Source organism: Euprymna scolopes, chromosome 5 (genome assembly GCF_053919585.1).
Source record: "Euprymna scolopes isolate OS-2025 chromosome 5, ASM5391958v1, whole genome shotgun sequence".
Classification (NCBI taxonomy): Eukaryota; Metazoa; Mollusca; class Cephalopoda; order Sepiida; family Sepiolidae; genus Euprymna; species Euprymna scolopes.
Window position 1 is genome coordinate 160302787 of NC_136486.1, and position 24226 is coordinate 160327012.

Below are 24226 nucleotides of genomic sequence, written 5' to 3' on the forward strand. Positions count from 1 at the left end.
AAACTTTAACCCCATTTATGACCCCTTAACCCCATTTATGACCCCTTAACCTTTATTGGTTTGGGCTCCAATCAAATTATAAAGTTAGATCCATGTCCAAGTAATCTAATTTCAAATGTTTAGACCCAAAATTGGTGGAGGAGTTTGGTAGTTCTCAAAGGTCCAATCGTTGAACTTTGACCCATTAACAGCCAAATTTCTGGGCGAAAACCAATTAAAAAGATTTTCCCAAATCTCAATACCCCTTATGTCAAATCTCGAGTCTGGAGACCGAAAATTGACAGTTATTTGGTCGGGAAGTGTACACAGACAAACACACACACACAGACATTTTCACTTTTATAGATATAGGAGTAATCTAGTCTGCTATGAATGAATATCACCTTTAAATTTATCAATGTGCAATTATTCAATGTGCAATGTTATTTTCTAGTATTTTGAATTGTTTGTCATGTTCGTTAATGAAAGGAAGTTGTTTATGGAGCATGCACAAATGTTTGAGTTTTGCAATATATGACAAGTGCACTACTTTTACTGAATGCCTGAAACTGGAGAAAGTTTCCCTCAAAAAAGAAGAATTCAACCAGCTTGCTCTTAATTTTTAAAAAAATTTTTAAATAAAGAAAAACTTACCCGCAAAGAGTTGATTTTTAGGGGTATTACCTTGAGACTTCGATTTCAGTTGTCTCTCCCTTATTTATTTCATCATCAGATTTCATGATGACTCGCTTAGTAGTAAAATTTTATTTTTATTTTTTTTTGAAGAATAAAAAAAAAACTACTTGATCAAATTACATAATTTTGGGAATATGACATCTTAGTTTTGTAATTTGAATAAGCACCAACAAAGCTTATTACATTAATATAACAACAACATGTGTCGATTCAGAAGTATAGACAACTCTAAGTGTGACCGTACTGATATCAGATGAAAACCTAGACTCTATGTGAAAATGTTCCGATTACCAAACTATTTAATTTAAATAAATCTGTAAGATATATTTTTAAAAATCGGTAAACAAAACCTCCTTATGGTAAAACAAGCTTTTGGAATAAACACCCCAACCTTCCCATCTTAAGAACGGCTTTCAGAATAGACATTCTTTCCAGATAAGTCTTCAGTGAAACAACCAGGCCACATTGGCCCCATTTTTTTTTTTTTTTGCTTTTTTCCGTATTCAGAAAGTTTTTTTCTTTTCATTTTCACATGCGCACAACCTTCAGTTTCTTTTAACTGCCAAAGCTAAAACAATATGGCTGCCAGGTAAAACTACTACAGGAAAACATGGGATAATGAATTGTATCTTTTGAACTAGTTGTCAGCAATAAATTTAAATATGATATTTGTTTGTATTGGGTCGGATTACCCCTATATATCCTTAAAAGTCAACATTCTATAGGTGTTTGATTGGACAAGCAGCACACATTGACCAAAAAAAGCGAACAAATATTACAAGCAATTTACTTGTCTACCTACTTACTGGCCCTGTCGGTGGGGCATTAAAATACGCCGACTGCCCCCCTGCAGAGGGTAAAAGTCCCTCAATGGGGGTCCTGGATATGACCTTAAACTATATCCAGTGGTGAGGCCCCAGTTTGTGGGCTTTGGGGAGTGTGGAGCCACCCTTTAATTACCATTGCTCCCAGGTCCACTCTGACCCGGAGTAGTAGTACTTGTTAGGGTCCCAATATGGGTTTAATAGAAACCGACTTGAAAACAACAAATATATTCTATTAAAAAATTTTTCTTCAAAATCTTTGGATTCGGCATTAAATAACCTGAAAAAGGTTGATATGCCGTAAAACAACCAACCAACCAACCTACTTACCATTTGAACACTTTTATTGATATTTTATCGATGCTTTCTCAGTTTTGTGAACCTTCCGTATTCAAAATAGTGACGGATGTTACTCCAGGTGAAAACTCAAGGTCGAAGATGAAAAAAAAAAAAAAATTAAACCAAAAATACAGCAAGTAATGTTAAATGAAACGACTTTTTCAAGTTTTGATGACAAATTTTCGACTTGACCTAATTATGCAGATGATGAATTGTGAAGAAAAATATTTGGAAAATTTGTTTTCAATCTTAGTTGTGCACACACACACACACACACACACACACACACACACACACATACACACACCCGCACACACACATACACACACCCGCACATACACATACACACAAAAGCACTAGAACCCTAAGCTAAGCTTGACTCTGACCCAACCCAAGTTCTTTTTTTTTAATTTTTTTTATTACATTTTCACCCCAAACAAGGCGCATTGCCACTTTGGTGTAGGGGGCTACTATCAGGGGCAGCAACTACTGGGGCACTATGTTGGGATTTGGGCAGCAAGACGTCGGTTCACGTTGCACTTGAACTTCTGCATATCAGTACAGTTAGGGAAGCAGGAACTTGGAATGGAATTCCAGAGTCTAGCGGTTCTGGGGAAGAAATTACTGGAGTAGAAAGATCTTTTACATCTAGGGATCTCTACTGTGTGGGGGTGGGATTTAGCTGCCTGTCGGGTTTGTCGAGGGTGTCTATGTCATGGGGGTACGAGTGTCTGCAGTTCGTTAGAGCATTTACCATTAAAATACTTGTAGAACAGGCAGAGGGATGCAACGTTTCGTCGATGGGACAGAGGCTGAAGCTTAGATGCCAGTTCAGGGCCTATCAGATTTGCGACTCTTTTTTGAACTTTGTCTAGGAACGAGAGACTAGTAGCAGATGCACCAGCCCAAATGTGACAACAATAAGTTCAGATGACAACAAATGCCTCACCCAAAATAAAAGCAGCAACAACAACAACAACAACAACAACAACAACAACAAAAATATAAATAGAAAGAAAATTATTGGCTGTTCCCTGTCATTTGTAGTTGTTCATCCACACAAAAAAATGGGGAAAATATGTTTAAACATCTTCTTCTGGTTACTCTAAAAAAATCTCTCTCTCTCTACTATTATATAAAAGAAACTGTCTGTGAGTTCGTTCCCTATGGACTTCAAAACAACTGGGTCAATTCTTATGAAATTTTATATGAAGGTATTTTATGTGTCTATAAGTATTCTTAAATAGGTTTTTAGATGGCTTTTATATCGGAATATCTTTGATAAGTATCAATAATCAAAATGATCCAATGAAAGAAAGAACAGGCGATTTTGATCAAAGTTAACATCTTACACAGTTTAACATCACAAGTGCATTTGAGAAGTTTTATTGCCACACAAGCCGAAAGATCTGACTTATAAAATCAACAGCAGGTTCTTTGATATGACAGGGACAGGGGCGTGTTCAAAATGAATGTTTCTGTTTAGAGCACAATTGCACCATGATACTTGACTTTTTCATTTTAAACTTAAATTCAAGCCATCATATATATAAAAAAATTTATGAAATCCATAGTAGGTTCCCTACAGTGCAATGTAGACTACAATGTATTGTGGACTAAGTCACTGTGGGGAGGCATGTGAAGCTTCCTCTCGGTGCACCACGATGGGTCCCCAACTAGAGTAGGCAATCAATTGATTTGATTGAAAAATAATCGATTTAACCAATTTCGATGATAATAAAATATGGGAGTGTGAAACATTTGTTGATCATCATTTAATCGCGGGCAACGTCAGGTCTCCCTGCTGGTATGCAATAAATTATTAAAAAAAAAAATAGTCATGTTTTCCAAGTATTTGGATAAATGTGTCTGTCAAGACTTAGGAATTTCCCTAAATATTCTTTAAATATCTAGTCTGCATGAACGCTAAATATGGCTTTTCTTGCATTAGAAGTTTTGATTTATAAGCGTTTTATTTTAAACCCAATTTCAAAATTTCTTTTCCTTTCACTATTGCTTGAATGACTTAATATTTTATTATGCAGTTTTATTCAACAAATACGTTTTTGCTTCTATAATTAATTTTCTTCGTTTACTTTATTACAGTTTCAAAAATTGATCTTCGTAAGCTCTACCAAAGTGTCCTCTCAACAAACAGCACCCGAAAATTCCGGATCCCTGTGGATCGCTGTGCCAATCAACGATAGGAATAATCCCAATTTAGACTCTTCCAGTTTTTCCTTCACCGAGAATCCATCAACCGCAACAACAAAGTCATCTTTTACGGACTCAACAACTCTTCTTTTAGAACCTGTTGAAGAAAGTGTTGCTTTTGTTAATACAGCCAACAAGCCTCCAGCACCGACAACGCCATGTCTGTTGTTGCCATTGGCGATCAATCATCCGCAGCACAAACGGCACCATCCCAGCCATCATTATCATCCTCATTCTCAACCAAGCAATGCCCTTTCTACCAAACACATCGACCCACAAGTCCCAGAAAATACCAAATCTACAGTTTTCACTCGCAACAAATCGTCGGTCTTACAGCAGACATTAATTAGCAATACTTTATCACACTTCCCTGATAATAGGGATAAAAACTTTAAGTTTCCGCTTTGTTGGGACAACCATAACAAGAACCGTTGCGAGTGTGGTGGTGACTGTTCTGAAGACCAGATAAGACACGTGCATAGCTGGGTGTGTCGTGTGATACAAGAGGAGAATCACAACGAAGAGGACACGTGTGGTTTGAACGACACCTCCGAAAAAGCTAACCAAGTAAGTTTTTATGGTAATTTTATAGAATCACTCCCGTTTCCAATTCACTTGGACTTAGGGTTAGTGGTAGGTTTAAAGAAGGACATGGACTTTCTTCAAGCAAAGTCTCCCAATGCTTGCTGCGAGCCTGTCAGACTAAAATCAAACATCATAAAAAAACGTATCCAATGCAAAATATTCTGAAAGTTTTGTTTACTATTAAGATTTATGACTATTTTAGGAATATTCTGTGTTTGATAAGTTTTTTTATGATGTTTGATTTTAGTCTGACAAGTCTGTAGCAAGTGTCAGGGGATTTTGCTTGAATTAAGCTAAATGAATGACTTTTAATTTTATGATTTTTATGATCTCAAAAAATGTTTGTGATAAAACGTTAGGACAGGGTGGAGCAATACATTTGTTGCCCTAAAGAAAACAACACTACAGCTTTATTCTAAAACTTTTATTGAAAAAATCAATTCAGGTAAATTGATTATGTAGTGGAGCTTACATCTATTCAATGTAGCTGCCTTCAGCCTCAATCACTGCTTTGATATGGAGCCAAAACTGGGAGCATGCCTTTTTCCACAAGCGCCGGCAGGATGGTGGCAATCAGGCTGGCTTTGGTGTTGTGGGAGGTCATGTTAATAATGTTCTCAACATATGACCAAACAAAGTAGTCCAACAGGTTCAGGAGGACAGTGAGAGAAGAGTACAAAGTCCTAGCACTCCTTCTGAAGCCAAACCTGGGTCTCTTTGGACTTGGGAATTATCACACTCTTCAGCATATCCAGATACACTTTGAAGTAGACTTTCAAGCCGACTTCAAAGATGTGAGGTGGCATGATCTGGCCCTCATTTGAAACTCACCAAAGACCATAACTGTGGCTGTAAACTTTGTTAAGCTGTACCTTCAAGTGTTGAACTATCCGGATTTGCATTTTGAGGGTGCTGGCAATGGTCCTTTTGTCATAACTTGAATTGATAGACAGAATGAGTTGTACAGCAGCGCACCTCCGATCACGCTCATTGAACATTGTGTCACTGTCAGGCATGATAGAAGGCTCCTATTGCTCTTAGGATTTATACACAACTGGCCAACTAGTAGATGGTTTACAACAAAAAAAGAAAACCGATTTTTATTTAACGGAAATGGAATCATGTCGTCTTTTCTAAGGCAGCAATTTTATCATTCCACATCCAAAATATATCGGTATTAAAGGTTATTAAAGAAAAAACACATACTCTTCCTTAATACTAGCATTTACTCTAAGTCTAGTTTGATTGGAGATGCGGGTGAGTCTATAAAATTGTTTTTTTTTTAATTTTTTTGTGAGGAGTGGAGGTAAATTCTGCATCTCCATTATCCTTTTTTTTCCCCACTTATTCACTCCCCCCTCCTAACAAAGCATGTTGGCATTTAGACATTACAAATTTCTATTTAGGATCATGTCTACAGGGGACCATGTAGGGAGTTGAGCAGCAAGATGCTTGTTCATATTAGTTTGAACTTTTGCCAGCTTGTACAGTCAGAGAAGCAGGAGACAGGAGGGGAATTCCAAAGTCTAGCAGTTTGAAGTAACAAACTATTAGAATAGAAGGCTCTGCAGCATCTAGAGATCTAAACGGTGAAGGGGTGGGATTTTGCTGCTTGATGGGTTAGTCAGAACAAGTATTGAGAGTTCATTGTTTCATTAAAATACTTGTAAAATAGGCACAGGAATGCAACATTACGTATTAATGTATTAGTTAAAATTTGAAATATGTGGTAATCTCTGAAGTAGGATGAATGTTTTTTTCTTTTCTTTTAATATAAATGTTAGAACAAGTTTTGCAGATCTATAAAGTTTTATCAGGATTCTTTTTTTTTTTTTTTTTTTTTACAAAGGAGTCACCACTTATCAAAGCCCAAATGTCACTCGGGGATAAGGGTTAAAGAGTGGACAGTGATCACCAGTACAACAGCGTAGTAATCATTCGTGGTGAAAATTGGGGATAATTTGATTAGTTAAAGGGACAACTGAACAAGAACTTGTTTTCATTGGACTTTAAGATGACCTTGTTGTAGTAAACCAGAAAACTGGCTAGTGAAACTGAATTTCACAGGCAGCAGCTCTAGAAAAGAAGCTTAGTTCATGGAATCTGCATTTAGATTTACATACAGTTAGAGAGTTGAGGAAATTGTTGATAATGGTTGTAGCTGTCGAGTGGTGTGGGTGAAAGTTTGGTAAGGGAAGATCATAGATAGGAGCTCAGGCAGGCACTTGCCATGAAAATAATGATAAAGCAGAGGCTTGCAACGTCTCTTCTGTGGGGAAGAGGTTGCAGGGAAGAGAAAAGGGCATCACTTACTTGGTTTTGAAGCCGGTTTTGAACTCTGACAAGGCAGCAACTTCTGCCAAGATATGGCAACAGTATTCCATCCTAGGACATATCTGGCTCATACAGATAGAAGGTTGCATTGGCAGTGAGATATCTACTGGTGCTGTAGAATGATCCAACCATTTTTCTGGCGACCTTCGCAATGGATTTGATGTATGTGCTCTGTTTCAGATCAGGAGTGAAGGTCAAAATTTAAGTTTAGGTTTTGTTTGTTTAATATTATCCTGTTTGAAGGAGATAAATACAAAACGTTGCTGGATGCATAAAAACTTATTGTTTTTCATTTTTCCATCACCATAAATGCAAAAACCCAAGTCAGAATTTTAGTGAAAATTTTGGTTTTCCTCCAGTTATTTAAAATTCTGGTTTTACCCATCAAAAATGCTTCAAACTGGTAATTTTTGCAAATATCTAAAAAAAAAAAAAATACTTCAAAATCTCCCAAGAGTTTTCTTTTTGGTTTCGCTATTTCCACTTAGATCAGATTGTGCATTAACATGAGCATTTGCATGGCAGTTTTATAAGCCTTACTACTTCCGTGTTGTCTTATGACAAATTGGAAGCAGGTATTTTGTTTGTGATACAATCTCTAGAAGATTGTCTTACAGGGCTAGCAGGCTTTCCATTTGTTTTTACATCAAAGTTTCCTTCTCCCAAATGGATTGCCTTTATTACGGCTGAATTTCATCTACTTCTTGTATGGTAACCCTATGGAATATCAGAGGAAGGCTAATAGGTGTGACACCATGCCCAAGGGTGACCTGGATCTGTGCAAGGCAGGAGCATTCAGATCTCTTAGGAATTATACTTACCCGCATGTTTAAATACATACCACACTTTGTATTCCCAAATGGTCACCCATCTGGTATTGATTAGACTCAATGTTGTTTAACTTTGGTGATTTAACGAGAACCAGTGTGTCAACATGATTATACCATATATGGTAAGGGTTAAGATTAATTATTAATTTATTTATACATTTAATTAGCAAAGAATAAATACAAGCGATTACCATTTACATGGGAAAAAGTCAGTAAGAATTTGGGGGCTATATACAAAAAAAAAAAGAAAAAGAATTTGGGGGCTATATACAAAAAGAAACTATACAGGGGGAAAACCATAGAGGCCTGACCAGCGTCGGTCCAAGGCTGCCTTGAAGCTCTGTAGTATGGGCTATTTTATAACCTCATTGGGTAGCTGGTTTCATGGAGATGCCACTCGAACCGAGACGCTGCTTGATTACTTACATAAAACGTTGGTAATCTCAGCAAAACTCTTATTTTGCTTTCTACTGAACCAAAGATCACACCTTTTCTCAAATATTTAAAGCACACTCACTAGTCCCCTCCTAAAATTTATTCAAGTAGATTTTGGGATGATAACTCCTGCTTTACTTGTGTAGCAATCGAACATGAAGATGCTTTAATTTGTTTCTATGCAGGCCTCTTTTTGCATGCATTCGCCTGAATTAGTAAAAACAAATAAAAAAATGTTCTAGGACAATCAAATACATTTCTCTGAACTTATAAAAATTTCCGTTTTCCATCCACCTTGGATGCATAAAAAGCCAAAGTTTTCTTCAATAAATAGTTGAGCCAAAATCCATGACAGAACTTGCCTCAGGCACCCTCGCCACTTTCTCTACATACACACAGTCATAAACATACACATGCAGACATTAATGAACACACAGACACAAAACTCATTAACTTTTTCATTCTCGTCTGCTCATCAAAATCAAATGTATAAACTTATTTAAATATTTCTAAGTTTTTATCAGTGAACTTTCTAATACTTATGCAGATAAGTTACTGTATTGACGTAATAATGTTATTACTTAGAAACCCATTTTTAACATGGGGAGGGAAGGGTATTTTATAACTATTCTGTACTTGCATCCAACAATTTCATAAAATGATATTGTAAAACTTTAATTTAACTTGAAAATACCATAAAACAAATAGCATGGTAATTTTCTACAATGAAAACAAATGAACACTGACTTTTATTAATAACTTTTAAGCAAATATAATTTGCACAATTGATTGAAGAAATTTTGATTATCATTTTCAAACCCGTGGATAATTCATAGCACTTAAATTATTGAATCAGACTTCTTTAATATCTCAGCTAATGAATCCCTCTTATTCTACAAGGACTCTATTGATAAGAACAAACATTCTGTTTTCCTATTCATGTTAACTTCCATTTTGAACATAGATAAAAATATCTCTTTATTTATGCTTTTGCTTGTGTTTATCATCTATCATTCTCACACATTAGAGTATAAACCTAAAAACAATTTTCACTGAAAATGTCTCCTTAAAATACTTCCTCCAAATTCAATTCCCATTCTCCACAGTCCTTCATGTCTGAAGATGACTAGACAAGCTTCATGCATTATCTACCGATGTTGAAGCTATCCTCTCCCGGTGTAGAACATCTTTCCGCAGGTAGCACATGCAAAGCAGCCAGGATTGTGTTCTCGAAAATGTCTCTGAGCTGCGACCTCTCTCCTATTCTTGATCATGACCTTCCTTTTGTGTAGATTGTTCTGCCAACTCCCTCGATCACTACTTTGTGCCTCCCAATTTGGGATATCAATGGTCATTTCCTTAAGATGACATTTAACTACATCCTTGTACCAGAGTTTTTGCCCACCCACTCTTCTATTGTTTTTCTCTAATTCTCCATAGAGGAGAATTTTTGGGATCCTGTCATCTGCCATTCTTACAGCATGACGAGTCCGACACGGTTGTGTGGTTGCAAGTACTGCTTCTATGTTGTCCGTATTTACTCTTTTTAGGACTTCCACTTTTGTCACATAATCATTCCACCTGATTTTCATTATTATCGTCCGGAGGTGGTGTTGCTGCACTGCCTCTAGCCTTCTGATATGAGCCCGATATAAGGTCTAGGTTTTGGAAGAGTCGAGCATGGTAGCAGTACTACTTATTATTTTAATGGATGGCTTCTCCCAAAGTGGAACTCGTAAAAAGGGAAACTGCAGAAATGTTTCAATTAAAAAATGCAAAACAATTGCTTTTTACAAAAATTATTTATAATTACTCAGACTTGAAAATTAAAGGCGCAAAATAACTCATTTTTCATAAGATCATATGTCGATATGTGAATTAAATTTGCTAAAAAAATTATTGCCATTTGGAAACTGAATGGTAAAAAAAAATGAATTTACTGCAAAAACTTTTGTTTATTTAGATTAAAATATACAAAGAAACAAAAAAAAAACAAACAAATGTTCTTTGATTACATTATTCTTTGTAAGAAAAAACTATCAATGCAGACGATACTGAAAATACAATTGTAAATTATTTAGGACTTCTATTAAGTCACGGTTGATGGAGTGAAAGCATGCAACCCTCGTTTACTTAATAAAAGGTTCCATTTGAAATTCCATTCAGATTCCTGAATTCAATGAGATTCATTTGAAAAAGGTCAATGGTTATATCGACGGAACCGCTGTGAAAATAACACTCAAAATGAAAACAGTAGTCTGAAAAATCTGAATAATATGTATATTTGTGCATGAATTAGAGAAGAAAGCAGTTATACGAGGTGAGGGGGGAGGAGACATGTTATTAAAGTAACATGACTGAAAGTGAGTGAGAAAAAAAGGAGGGAATTTTTAAGAGAAGGCTCTTATAGGTTTTAAAAGAAGGCTCTTATAGGTTTTAAAAGAGGGTTCTTATAGGTTTTAAAAGAGGGTTCTTATAGGTTTTAAAAGAAGACTCTTATAGGTTTTAAAAGAGGGCTCTTATAAGCACTTTTAAAAAAAAATTATTCTGTTTTCTTTTCCCGAACCTCAGGCAGTCTTTCTAGTAGCTTAGCCGCATTTTGTGTGCTTTCTTTTTTCATGTGTAAGTAATTATTCATGATGTAAAACCTAAAAATAAGTAAAGTATAAAGTTAAAGCTGTTACCAGATTTGATCAGCATTCATGTGGACACTGCAGACTTTGTTTACGTGGTGCATTTCGATAGACCAATTCAGTATTTCTAAATAAACGTAGTGACTGGTTATTTCATTCTTTTAGATTTTTTCTTTCTATTCTGCAACAAAGTTTCACATCAAAATCGTTTTACTATCTGAACTCATTGCTTTTATTTCCGTTTTTAAAACAAAGAAAAATGGCGATAAAAAAATCTGCGCCAACCAACTGTAAGTAAATAAATTGCAATTTCAAAATTTTTCTGTTTCTGTTGAGAAATATTTAAAAAATTCATGAAGTATATATTTTTTTGAATTCCACATATGAAGGTGTATCAAATAAATTATAAATCATATTCTTTAATTGAATATAAACTGAATGTCTATGTACTTGTATTTTTAATTTTTTAAAATTATAATTTTTGTATTTTTTATTTTAACTGTAATTCAACATTCACTTTTAAATTGATGACTCTGAAAGGTTTTCAGGTATGTTGAAAACAAATATCACATTCAAATTTGGGGCAGATAATTAGTTATCTAGATATTAAGACTTTTATTATTCAATATAATCCCTTGTTTTCACTGGAGGCTATGTTTTTCTCTCAACTGAACAAGTAGTAATGCGCATTAAAACACATCCCTCTTCACGTCAAGAATGGCAACAGTCACTAAAATTCATTAAGTAATACATTGGAAAAAGATGTCTTAATATCCTGAAAACTACTCGCCTGTCCAAAATTTGATTATGATGTTCATATTCAACAGACTCATAAACCTTTAAAAGTCGTCAATTTAAAGGTGAATGTTGAGTTGCAGTTAAAGTAAAAAAAAAAAGATTATAATTTTTTTAATTATAATTAAAAAAAAATTTGTTTTTGAAAGTTAGATTTAATTATTGTAACATTGTTTGGTCATTAAATTATTAATTGACCGAAATTGTTATAAAAAATATACTTTTGTTATGATAATTTCCATTTATAAAATTTGTAGAAGAATACGAGTCCTAGTACGGGCAAAATTAATTCCCCAAACAAAACAGGTTTGCACCACTTTTATGCATTCTTACCAAGACTAAAGAAATAAGATACAGTGCTACCAAACCTTATGCCTAGAATCCTTATGCAAATTTGGTAATAAAGTCCATTACATAATTTTGATTCTAGAAAATATCTAAAATTTAAGGCTTAAGCTTAATGGAGCTTAAGAAGAAACTGAAATACAGGGAATCTTGGTTAATTCATGTCTAATAACGATGGATCAAATTTAATACAAGTCTGAAATATTTGAATTTTGAAATGGGAGATTGTGTTTATATTATGTCCTCCTAATCACGCTTAAAAAACTGACAATTGGGGACTATTTATTAATTCACCAGACACCATAAAATTCAGCATTGGACAAAGCGCACACTGCTACTAAATTTGACACCCATAGTCTTTAAATCAGTAATAAGTACATTTCTCTTATGTCCATCAAAATAAAACTTATATAACTAGGTTCCAAATAATATTTACTTTAAAATGGTATTTGAATATTTTTGTTGTGATTTGTATATTCAAAGAAATTGCTATTTAAATCCGACTGTTAACAATGAAACATACCAGCATAGCATGCCTGCTGGCGGTAGATCACTTTGTTAATGTCTAGTATATCTATTCTCAAAATTTCACAAAAATCAGAAGTATCTGAATTTTCACAAAGCGCTATCATGCCCTTTATCCCTTTACATAAAACTAAATTAAACTCACATTACAACCCCTTCTTCCTAGCAGGTTTCTTCCAAAATTCATAATGATCAGTTAATCCTGTATATATATATATATATATATATATATATATATATATATATATATATATATATATATATATATATTGTGACATTCGCTGTTGGGTATGTATATAATTAATACATACGAGTCTCGGGAAAGGACCGATCAACGAATGTCACATGGGGAACTCGTCCGGAAAAATATATAACATATATATTCAAAAACGAATAACCTGAATACTGTCCTAGACAACCAGACGTGCGAACAAATCACATAAAGGGGGCTTGATAGCCAAGTGATATAGATACGTCAGAGAAAACATTTTTTTTTGGTTGACAAAGTTCTTGGAAAATAAAAGAAAATAACTAAAATATGAAAAAAAATTAAAAAAAAAAATAGGCGGACAAATAAATAAAATAAAGAAAAGAAAAATGGCTACAGGAAGAGTGGAGAATTTCCTAAATGAACCGTCTCTTGAAAAGCTTGAAGAAAAGCGAGCTAATTGCAGTAGGAGAGAGAGACTGAAGTTAGAAACAAAAATGGCCATGAGAAAAAACAAAATTATCGGGATAATACTGGAGCACATGGTGGAAGAACAGATCTTCGCGCCAGAAACGCTAGATGAATGGCACAGTGACTACAACGAATTATCAAGGGAACAACTAGAATTGGAAAAATATAGAATTGGAGCAAAAGTCGAGTTGGAAAAGGCGAGGAAGGAACAAGAAATTCGGATAAGAGAAAACAGGTTAGCTGAGGCAACGACAGAAACGAACCGAGACAGATTCGATTTGGCGAAACAGGTACGGCTAGTACCTAACTTTACAGAGGAGAGTGTAGACGAATACTTTTCACATTTTGAAAGTATGGCGGTCAACATGGAATGGCCACAGGAAAAGTGGACCACACTTATACAGAGCACGTTAATAGGAAAAGCACGAAGAGCTTTTACAGCGTTATCGGCCGAAGAACGGGCAGATAATGATACAGTGAAACAAGCCATACTGAGCAGTTACGAACTAATACCAGAGGCTTATCGACAAAAATTCAGAACGATAAAGAAAAGCGAAACGCAGTCGTTCAGAGAGTTTGTCAAGGAAAAGGAATGAGCAATGAATAAATGGTATGATTCAAAAGGGGTGTACGGAGACCCAAAAAAATCAAACAGCTCATTCTGATCGAAGAAATTCTAAATGGATTACCTGATGATATGCGGATACACTTGAATGAAAAAGGAGCAAAATCAGGCAGTGAGCTAGCAACACTGGCTGACGAATATATAATATCCCGTCGGAAAGAAATAAATAAACTGCAAATAATAAATCGGGCAAATGAACCGAAAGAAATCGCTATGCGAGGGGATAACTCAAAGAATGGCCGACCAACACAGCTACAGAGGATGAACCCACCTACGTGTTATAAATGTGGAAAAATAGGACATATATCAATTCAATGCAGATCGAATTGAGGAACCGAATTAAAGAACAATGTGGGAACTAAGCCACAAGGAGTAATTTCGTCAGTGCCAAAACACGATATATATAAACCTTTCATGAGAAAGGGAATGATAATAAGGAAGGATGGAAGAGAAATACCGATAAAATTATTAAGAGATACGGGGGCCACGCAATCGGTGATTCTAAGAAAGATGGCGCCCCGAAACAGAATTATCAACCACGTGGTGATCAGAGGAGTAGGAGGATGTGATATGAAAATACCAGTGCTAAAGATTAAGCTGAAGGCAGGGGAGATTACGAGGATAATAGAGATGGGAATCATAGATGAACTTCCTATGAAAAACATAGATTTATTACTGGGGAATGATGTAAAGATAGAAATAAACGAGATAGACGGATATGACCCCAGACGAAATATGGGAGCATATAATCTGTGGAACGGAAAAGGAAAAACGAACAGAACGAGAAATGACGGCACATAAGAAGGAAAGCAGGGAAGCAACACCATTTTACCAAGTCGGTGACAGAGGACTCATAATGTTAAAAAAATCACAAGAGGAATTAAAAAAAAGGATGTCAGCTTTAAAAAAGTTATTTGAACAAATAAACTGTTGTGAAGGAACATAACTGGCTATACACCGGTTACAAACTGTATATATATATTGGACTGTTTGGCAGACAGCGGCAGACAAGCAGTCGCAGTAAGACGGATAGTCTTACGTGTTGATTATCAGACTTTCTTCCCCATACTTGTTACTATGTACTTCTATTTACCTTAGGCGAGCAGCCTTACGTTTCTGTATTATAAATAAACCCCATTACACATACCACTCGGTGTAACTCACGTTTGTCTTTATTTCCTAAGTATTTAGGAATATAACAATGGCGACGAAAGGATGTTCTTTCTCTTAACAGAGATAAATTACCGTACCAAGGACTGTGTACAATGCAAGGATTTTTTGTTTTACGAAAAAAACAAACTACACAAGGATTTTTGACCACGTGCGTCAATGAATTTAAAAATTTTTCCTACCTAAAGTAGCGAAAAGTACGGATTTTTCTTCGTAAAGAACTCACAAGAAATTATAGAAACATGTTCAAGGTAAAGTGGAATTTATATTTATTTTGACAAGTAAAAAAAAAAAAAAAAAAAAATGGTCGCAAGTTGAATTCGAAACTACACTAAAGGATTACGAGTTTCGAAAGAAAAAATATAAATACAACGACTATTGTACCATTTTATGCCACGTGGGAACGGCAGCCATATATTTTTTTTTTTTTTGGAAAATTAATTGTTTGTTATTGCCTTTATATAAATAATTGGAACTATTTGTCGTGGGAAGTAAGAAATATTTTGTGTATGAACTTACGTTGTTGAAAAAAAAAAAAAAAAAAAGAATTATTTTACAAAGCCTGTTGAATTACTATGGATGAACTTTGTTGAAACGTGTTGTGTCTGCATATTGCTACTAATTTACGATATACGTAAATTTACGATTTTTCTTTGGAATTATTGTGTAGAATTCGAAAAGACATTTTTGTACTAGAAGCTAACATGGAACAATTAGCAGAGTTAACTAAGGCTCTAGCCCTTAGCATCCAGGAACAGACAAAAATGACTCAACAATTTTTAGCGCAACAACAACAACAACAACAAATTCAACAACAACAGCTACAGCAACAGCTGCAACAACAACAAGAAAGAACACAAAAAACTTTAGAGGCACAACAAGAACAAACAAACATACTACAACGACAAATGTCGACACAGCAAAAGAATTTAGAAAAGCTAATTCTAACGTCGACCGGGAAGAAGACTAATTTTTCTGCCGAGGGTATTTCAAATTCACTAACGGAATTTCGTTACTCCCCGGATACTGGTGTTACTTTCCCTGCATACTACAGAAGATACGAAACAATTTTTACGAAAAGATGTTTAGACTGGACCGATGAGGAAAAAGTTACCCTGCTACTACAAAAACTGGGTACTGATGAAAACACCAAGTATGCAAATCTAATTCTACCAAAAAAACCGGAGGAGGTTTCGTTCGAGGAAACAATTAGTACCTTGTCGAAAATATTTGATAAAAGGGATAGCCTATTTCACTCTAGATACAAATGTTTGAACATTCAGAAGGCAGAAGCTGAAGACTATCTAGAATATGCTTGCACTGTGAACTGTTTATGCGAATCATTTAAATTGAATGAAATTTCCGCAGACCAATTTAAATGTTTAATCTTTGTACAAGGTCTCACAGCACCAAGGGACAAAGATATACGTTCACGGATCCTAACAATTATGGAGGCGGATCCTAACATAACATTGCAAAAAGTCACTGAAGAGTGTCAACGTCTGATTAACATAAAGAAAGACAACACTCGCATTGAAGAGAAAAATATTTTTAAGGTGCAGCAAGTAAAAAGGCAAGGGACCACAAGAAAGTCCAGGTTCCAAGAACACAGGATCCTTAAAGGATACAAAGACCCAAAGCTAAAGTGTAAATGTTGTGGTAGTTTAAGACACAACAATAAGACCTGCTGGTTTAGGAACAAAATATGTTATGAATGTGGTCTCAGAGGTCACAAGGGAACATACTGTGCCCAGAAGAAAAGACAAGGGACCGATAATGTAAATACGCTTCGCATGAATAAAGAAAAAAGCTGCGAAAGACGGAAATATGTTGATGTTCGGATAAATGGACATCTGGTTACATTGCTTCTGGATAGCGGTGCAGATATTAGTATTATAAATGAAGATATATGGAAAAGGATAGGTCGACCTGAATTAACGAAAACCAGAAAGACGGCGAGAAGTGTGTGCGGCAAAAGATTAGAGTTCAAGGGAGAATTAAAATGCAAAGTGACATTCGCTAACCAGACTCATAAATCCAAAGTGTACGTCGTACCAGGAAAGAATACATGCCTGTTTGGGGTAGATTGGATTGTCCTGTTTAATTTATGGGAGAAACCCATAAATTCGTTTTGTAACGTTTTAACTGCAGAAAAAGCAAACCAAAGGGAAGACTTCCTGAAGGATTTGAAAACTGAATTTCCCAATGTTTTTGCCGAAGGACTAGGACTCTGTATTAAGACAGAGGCAAAATTTGAATTATAGAAAAATGCCACTCCAGTATTCAAACCTAAAAGGAATGTGCCTTTTTCAGCGATGGACGCAATCGAAAAAGAGTTGGATAGACTTCAACAACTGGAAGTCATTGAAAAAGTTAACCACACAGATTGGGCAAGTCCAACCGTGTATGTAAAGAAAAAAAATAACAGAATAAGGGTCTGTGGAGATTTTTCAACGGGTTTAAATGACTGTCTATTGGACCATAATTATCCCCTTCCGTCCGCAGAAGATCTGTTCTCTAAGCTTAACGGAGGAAAAATTTTTTCTAAGATAGACCTCTCAGATGCTTACTTGCAAATTAAGATCAGCGATGAATGCTCCAAATACTTAGGCATAAATACTCATAAGGGCATTTTTAAGCTAAAGAGGCTTCCTTTTGGATTAAAGGTTGCTCCTGCTATTTTCCAGCAAATTATGGACACGATGCTGGCAGGGTTGGAATTTTCAATGGCCTACCTTGACGATATCCTAATTAAAAGTGAAAATTTGCAAGATCATAAGAAGCATGTAAAAGAAGTATTCAAAAGAATACAGGAATTTGGTTTTAAATTGAGCCCAGAAAAATGCGATTTTTTTATGAAAAAAATTAAATATCTAGGTCAAATAATCGACAAAGAGGGTCGAAGACCGGATCCACAAAGGACTGAAGCAATTGAAAAGATGCCTGCTCCAGATTCAGTGACAAAATTAAAATCGTTTTTGGGATTAGTTCAATACTATGCAATTTACATCCCTAACATACATAATTTAAGAGCTCCTCTTAACGAGTTACTGAAAAAGGGTGTTAAATGGAACTGGAATAAGGAATGTGAATCTGCTTTCCAAAATATCAAAAGATGTCTACTGTCAGACTTAGCATTGGCACATTTCAATCCAGAAAAGGAACTAATACTAGCAACGGACGCCAGTGATTACGGTGTTGGCGCTGTATTACTTCACAAGTATGAGGATGGTAGGACAAAAGCTATCGCCCATGCTTCAAGAACGTTGGTTGCAGCGGAGAAAAATTACAGCCAAATTGAAAAAGAGGCGCTGTCGATAATATTTGGAATTACAAAGTACAATCGATTTCTCCATGGACGATCTTTTATTTTGCAAACCGACCATAAACCCCTACTTACCATATTTGGATCAAAGAAAGGCATTCCCACACATACTGCGAATCGATTACAGCGATGGGCTGTAACCCTCTTAAACTATCAGTTTAAGATGGAACATGTATCCTCAAAAAAGTTAGGACACGCAGATGCATTATCACGGTTGATCCCTAAAAGAAGCGAAAGTTTCGAAGAAACGGTAATTGCTGCGCTTAAAGACGAAAGTGAATGTACAAGTTCAATGTGTAATATGATACGTGAACTTCCGGTAACTTTCGAAAAAATAAAAAAAGAGGCAGTAAATGACATTTTCATTAAGAAAATGAAAAATCAATTGGGATGGATAAAAAAAAATAAAAAGGTAGATCAAACAACGCCTTTTTCCATCTGTGAAGATGTGCTCATGTATGGTGAGAGGATCGTAATTCCACTAACGTTACAGAGGAAAATTCTGAAGGAATTTCATACAGGTCATCCGGGCATTTCGAGAATGAAATCCCTTATGAGAGGATATGTGTACTGGCCTGGTATGGACAAGGAAGTTGAAAAATGTGTCAAGACATGCAGAGGATGTCAATTAGCAGCTCGAGATCCTCCAGTAAAAACGACGCCATGGCCAAAGACGGACCTACCCTGGTCACGTCTGCATATTGATTATGCGGGACCTATAAATGGTTATTTTTACTTGATTATTGTAGATTCTTTTTCAAAATGGCCAGAAATATTTAAGTTTAGACATCCAACAGCAAAAAACACTGTGAGTGCGCTTAATGAAATTTTTAGCCGTTTTGGAGTGTCAAAAACCTTAGTGAGCGATAATGGAACAGCATTTACTGCTCATGAATTCAAAGAATTCTGTGACTCACTAAATATTCTACATATGACAACACCTGTGTACCATCCACGATCGAATGGGTTGGCCGAAAAATTTGTAGATACGTTTAAAAGGGCACTTAAGAAAAATCTTACTACGGACACAGACGAACAATGTATTCAAACATTTTTAGCAATTTACAGGGTGACACCAAATCCTAATAATAATGTCAATTCTTCCCCGGCTGAGCTAATGTTTGCAAGAAAGATAAGATCTGTCTTCGATAGGCTGCTACCAGAGAAAAAGAAAGTTTTCAAAAAAGAAAACCTTAATACCAAGTGCTTCTCCCCAGGTGAAAATGTATATTTCAAAAATTTTCAAAATGGACGAAATCAGTGGGTTGAAGGTATTATCAAAAAAAGGATTGGGAGCATGGTCTATACCATCCAAGGATTAAGTTTTGTCTGCAAAAGACACAGAAATCAAATACGTCCCAGACTGTCTCCAAATGTGGAAGAGACACCAATGGAAACATTGTGCGATATTTTTGATATACCAAAACCAGCGTGTGTACCGCAAACAATGAATATTTCGCCTGAACCGACCATACGGGCTGGACAGAAACCTTTACCCCGGGTAACGCTGACCAGAAGGAAAAGCGCAAGAAAGAGAAAAGTTACCAGGAGATTAAGCCCTGACCCTAAAAGGAAGAGGTATTTAAGCTAAAATCAGGAAGATTTCAGCTTCAGGGGGAGGTGTTGTGAAGGAACATAACTGGCTATACACCGGTTACAAACTGTATATATATATTGGACTGTTTGGCAGACAGCGGCAGACAAGCAGTCGCAGTAAGACGGATAGTCTTACGTGTTGATTATCAGACTTTCTTCCCCATACTTGTTACTATGTACTTCTATTTACCTTAGGCGAGCAGCCTTACGTTTCTGTATTATAAATAAACCCCATTACACATACCACTCGGTGTAACTCACGTTTGTCTTTATTTCCTAAGTATTTAGGAATATAACATAAACAAACCCACAAGTGACCGGTATAAACAGCAATACATTATAGAAGAAGGAATATTAAAAAGGAAATACGACGGTCAAGAGTTACCGGGAAATAGAAGGGATATGCGATGCCAAATTGTTTTACCAAGTGACTATAGGAGAGGAATGCTAAGGTTAGCACATGAAGCTCCACTAGCTGGACACCTAGGTGTGAACAAGACCTATGAAAAATTAACCAGGCACTTTTACTGGCCCGGAATAAAAACAAGTGTCAAGGAAATCTGTAAATCTTGTAAAACGTGTCAAACGGCAGGGAAACCACAGCCTGGAATTCCCCCAGCACCACTTAAACCCATATCCATAACTGGGAAACCGTTCGACAGGATACTAATAGATTGCGTAGGACCCTTGCCGAAGACAAGGACAGGACATCAATATCTGTTAACATTAATGTGTGCTAACACAAGATTTCCGGAAGCAATACCATTGCGAAATATTTCTGCTAGAAAAATAATCGAGGAATTATTAAATTTCTTTACAAAGATGGGGATACCAGAAATTATACAGTCTGATCAAGGAACAAATTTCACGTCGAAATTATTAAAAAAAGTGACAGAAACGTTGGGAATTCAACATGTTACATCGAGCGCTTATCATCCTCAATCGCAAGGAGCGCTGGAAAGATTTCATGCTATCATTAAGAGCACGCTGCGAGCACACTGTATAGAAAGGAAAAATGAATGGGACAAAGAGTTGCCGTTTGTATTGTTTGCCATAAGAGACGCTAAACAAGAATCCTTGAGGTATAGCCCTTTCGAATTGGTATATGGCAGAGAAATGAGAAACCCGATAAAAATCATTAGAGAAGAATGGGAAAATTCAGATAAATGGGCCGAACCCATAAGGGATTATGTTGCGAAGTTGCAAAATACTCTGGAAAGATGCCAAAATATCGCAGAAAATAATATGCTGAAAAATCAAACCAGAATGAAAAAATTATATGATTGGAAGGCTAAGGGAAGAGAATTCAAAAGAGGTGACAGGGTTATGGTTCTTGCACCCTCGGTTAAATCACCGTTTGAAGCAAGATTTAATGGACCCCATGATATATTGGAGAAAATCGACGACCAAAATTACAAAGTGAGTATATTCGGAAAGAAGAACAGGGTACAGATATGTCACCTGAACCGGTTAAAAAAATATTCAGAACGTAAGAATGACCCTGAACGACCCATAGGACAGGTCATTACTACAGAAGAAAGGGAAAAAGATGGAGATGACTAGTTTGAAATTAAGAACATTCCAATGAAACTAAATAACTCCATAATTATGGAAAATATTGATAGCAAGCTCAAACACCTGGCGGAGAAGGAAAGAACTGAGTTAAAGGAAGCTATGCAGGAAGTACCTGGATTATTTTCGAATGTTCGCAGGCAAACAAATATTATTGAACACAATGTGGAACTAAGTTGCGAACAACCGATAAGACTACATCCTTATCGAGTCAATCCGACGAAGCAGAAAATCATCCAGAAAGAGATTGAGTACATGTTAGAGAACCACATCATCGAACCAAGTCGGAGCGAATGGGCGTCCCCGTGCGTAAGCCAGACGGATCAGTCAGATTCTGTACAGACTATAGGAGGCTGAATGAGGTTACGAAAACAGATTCATACCCCATCCCTCGGATGGACGACTGCATTGATCAAATAGGCAACGCTAAATACATAACCAAGTGTGACTTACTTAAAGGGTACTGGTCAGTTCCTGTAACAGCAGAAGCAAAATTGAAATTTGCATTTGTAGTGCCAGGAGGCAAATATCACTAATGTAATGCCGTATGGGATGAGGAATTCCCAGGCCACCTTTACTCGATTAATGAATCGATGCCTGTCAGGAATTCCGAACGTAAGCGTCTATATCGACGACATCGTGATACATAGTGATGATTGGGAGAAACACCTAGACATCATCAAACGAGTATTCAAGAAACTGAATGACGCTAGATTGACGATCAATCTAGAAAAGAGTGATTTCGGAAAGGCTGAAGTCAAGTATTTAGGACACAAGGTCGGGTACGGAAATATCAGTCCGAGTGAAATAAAAATACTGAATATCAAGGAATATCCCAGACCTAAAACCGCAAACGAAACCAGACGATTTCTAGGTATGACCGACTATTACCGTGAATTCTGTCGGAACTTTTCAAGTATTGCCATGCCCCTACCTGATATCCTGAAGAAAAACAACAGATTCAAATGGATGGCAGAATGCCAAGAGGCTTTTGAGCAAATAAAGAAAATGCTTAGTGAGGAGCCCGTACTATTAGCCCCGAATTTTGAAATAAATAAAAAAAGATGCTGAGATAAACAAATAAATTAGATGCAATCCAGGGACTGGATTTAAAAAAAAAATTTTTTCTGATAAATTTTTTTTTTCTTTTATGGAGGATGGTGTGACGGGCCCGTACGAAAAAAGTAAACAAACCCGTCAAAACAGCACATTGACAAGATAACGAGAGAGAGAGAGAGAGAAAGAAAGACCGTAGAAAAAGAATATCAGCAGAAGCAAAGGAGAAGTGAGGGAGAGAGAGAAGGAAAGAACAAGATAGCAGAAATATCAGCAGGGGTAAGGGCGAAGGGAGATAATTGAGGCGGCAAAAAGTTTTAGTTGCCGCGAAGATTTAAAATGGTGTAGACGCAACTCGCCCCGTGGGGTGTAAGAACAAAAGGATTACCAAATTAATCCCATCAAGACTTTAAAAAAAAAAAAAGAAAAGGAGAAGAATATGAGTTTGGAAGAATCTAAGGTAAATACAGACATCTTTTCTTGTAATGCGGAAGGCAATACGAAAAGTGCGAAGAAAGAACTTTTCATAGCGGGGTTATAGTCTTTTAACAAAAAAAAAAAAGAGAGAAAGAAGAAACCAAATATGAGTCTCGGAAGAGGTCTAAAATGTTTGCATATACATTTCCTCTTTTTCTACCATGAAATGCAGATGCATTATGGACACAAATAGAAGAAAAAAGGATCGGATGTTTTAACGAAAAAAAAAAAAAATATTGAATGTTTTGAAGAAGTGATAAAAGCAAAAAAAATCAAATTCAAACTTAAAGTATGAATAATTGTTTTATTATTTCAGCATATAAATATATTGAACTGGCACATATAGTAACGTGCAATATGACTTTTCATTTTATAATAAAAAAAACAAAAAACAAGAGAAATCTCCCTCTCACTATCTTTCTATATTGGATAATAAAAAAATTGCGCGTGATGCACCCGTGGTTTGGAATTAAAATATAATCCGCTATTTGGTTTTCTTTTTGTTGTTTGACGTATGTAAAATATCACACGACGGAATTTATAATTCCGCATAACCTCAGTGCGCTTTGGATTCTAGTCGAGACAAGCCAAAAAAAATAAATATATTCGATTCTCTATTGTTGTTGATCTCGACGGCGAAAGGAAAACCATAGCTTAGCGCATGCGTTGATCGGTCCTTTTCCGAGACTCGTATGTATTAATTATATACATACCCAACAGCGAATGTCACAATATATATATATATATATATATATATATATATATTGTTTTTGTTGGTGATTTTTTAAACGATATTAAGGTTAACATCTCCGGTGTTTTTCTTTGGACATATTTTTTTTTATTTATTTATTATTTTTTAAAAACAGTAATCTACAGACACGCGTGTTTCGGAGCCCTACTCCTCTTCAGCGTAGCTTGACTGATGTTAGGAGTCGAACCCCGAACCTAATGTATTTCAGTCCAGCGCCCTCATCCATTACGCTATGATGCCAAATTTACTGTTTAGTTTTTATTGTTTATCTGTTAACGTAGTTTTTGTTGTTGATTTTTTTAAACGATATTAAGGTTAATGTCTCCATCTCTGAGATATTTTTGTATATATATATATATATATATATATAGATATATATATACGGCATAATCACGTTGACACACCAGTTCTCATCAGATCACTGAAGTTAAGCAACATTGA

At 35.8% G+C, this 24226-nt stretch overlaps 1 protein-coding gene across 2 annotated transcripts in view; it reads left to right on the plus strand.

Moving 5' to 3' along the window:
• The window catches only part of LOC145277028 (uncharacterized), a 67994-nt gene that overhangs the window by 4064 nt on the left and 39704 nt on the right, over positions 1-24226 (plus strand). The window contains exon 2 of one of the 2 annotated variants that reach the window (XM_080128631.1): positions 3945-4619. The gene's annotated coding sequence lies outside the window, so the exon portion shown is untranslated. Of the gene's footprint in view, positions 1-3944; positions 4620-10958; positions 11160-24226 lie in introns of those variants that run through there. The other variant, XM_080128632.1, reaches the window with a different exon arrangement.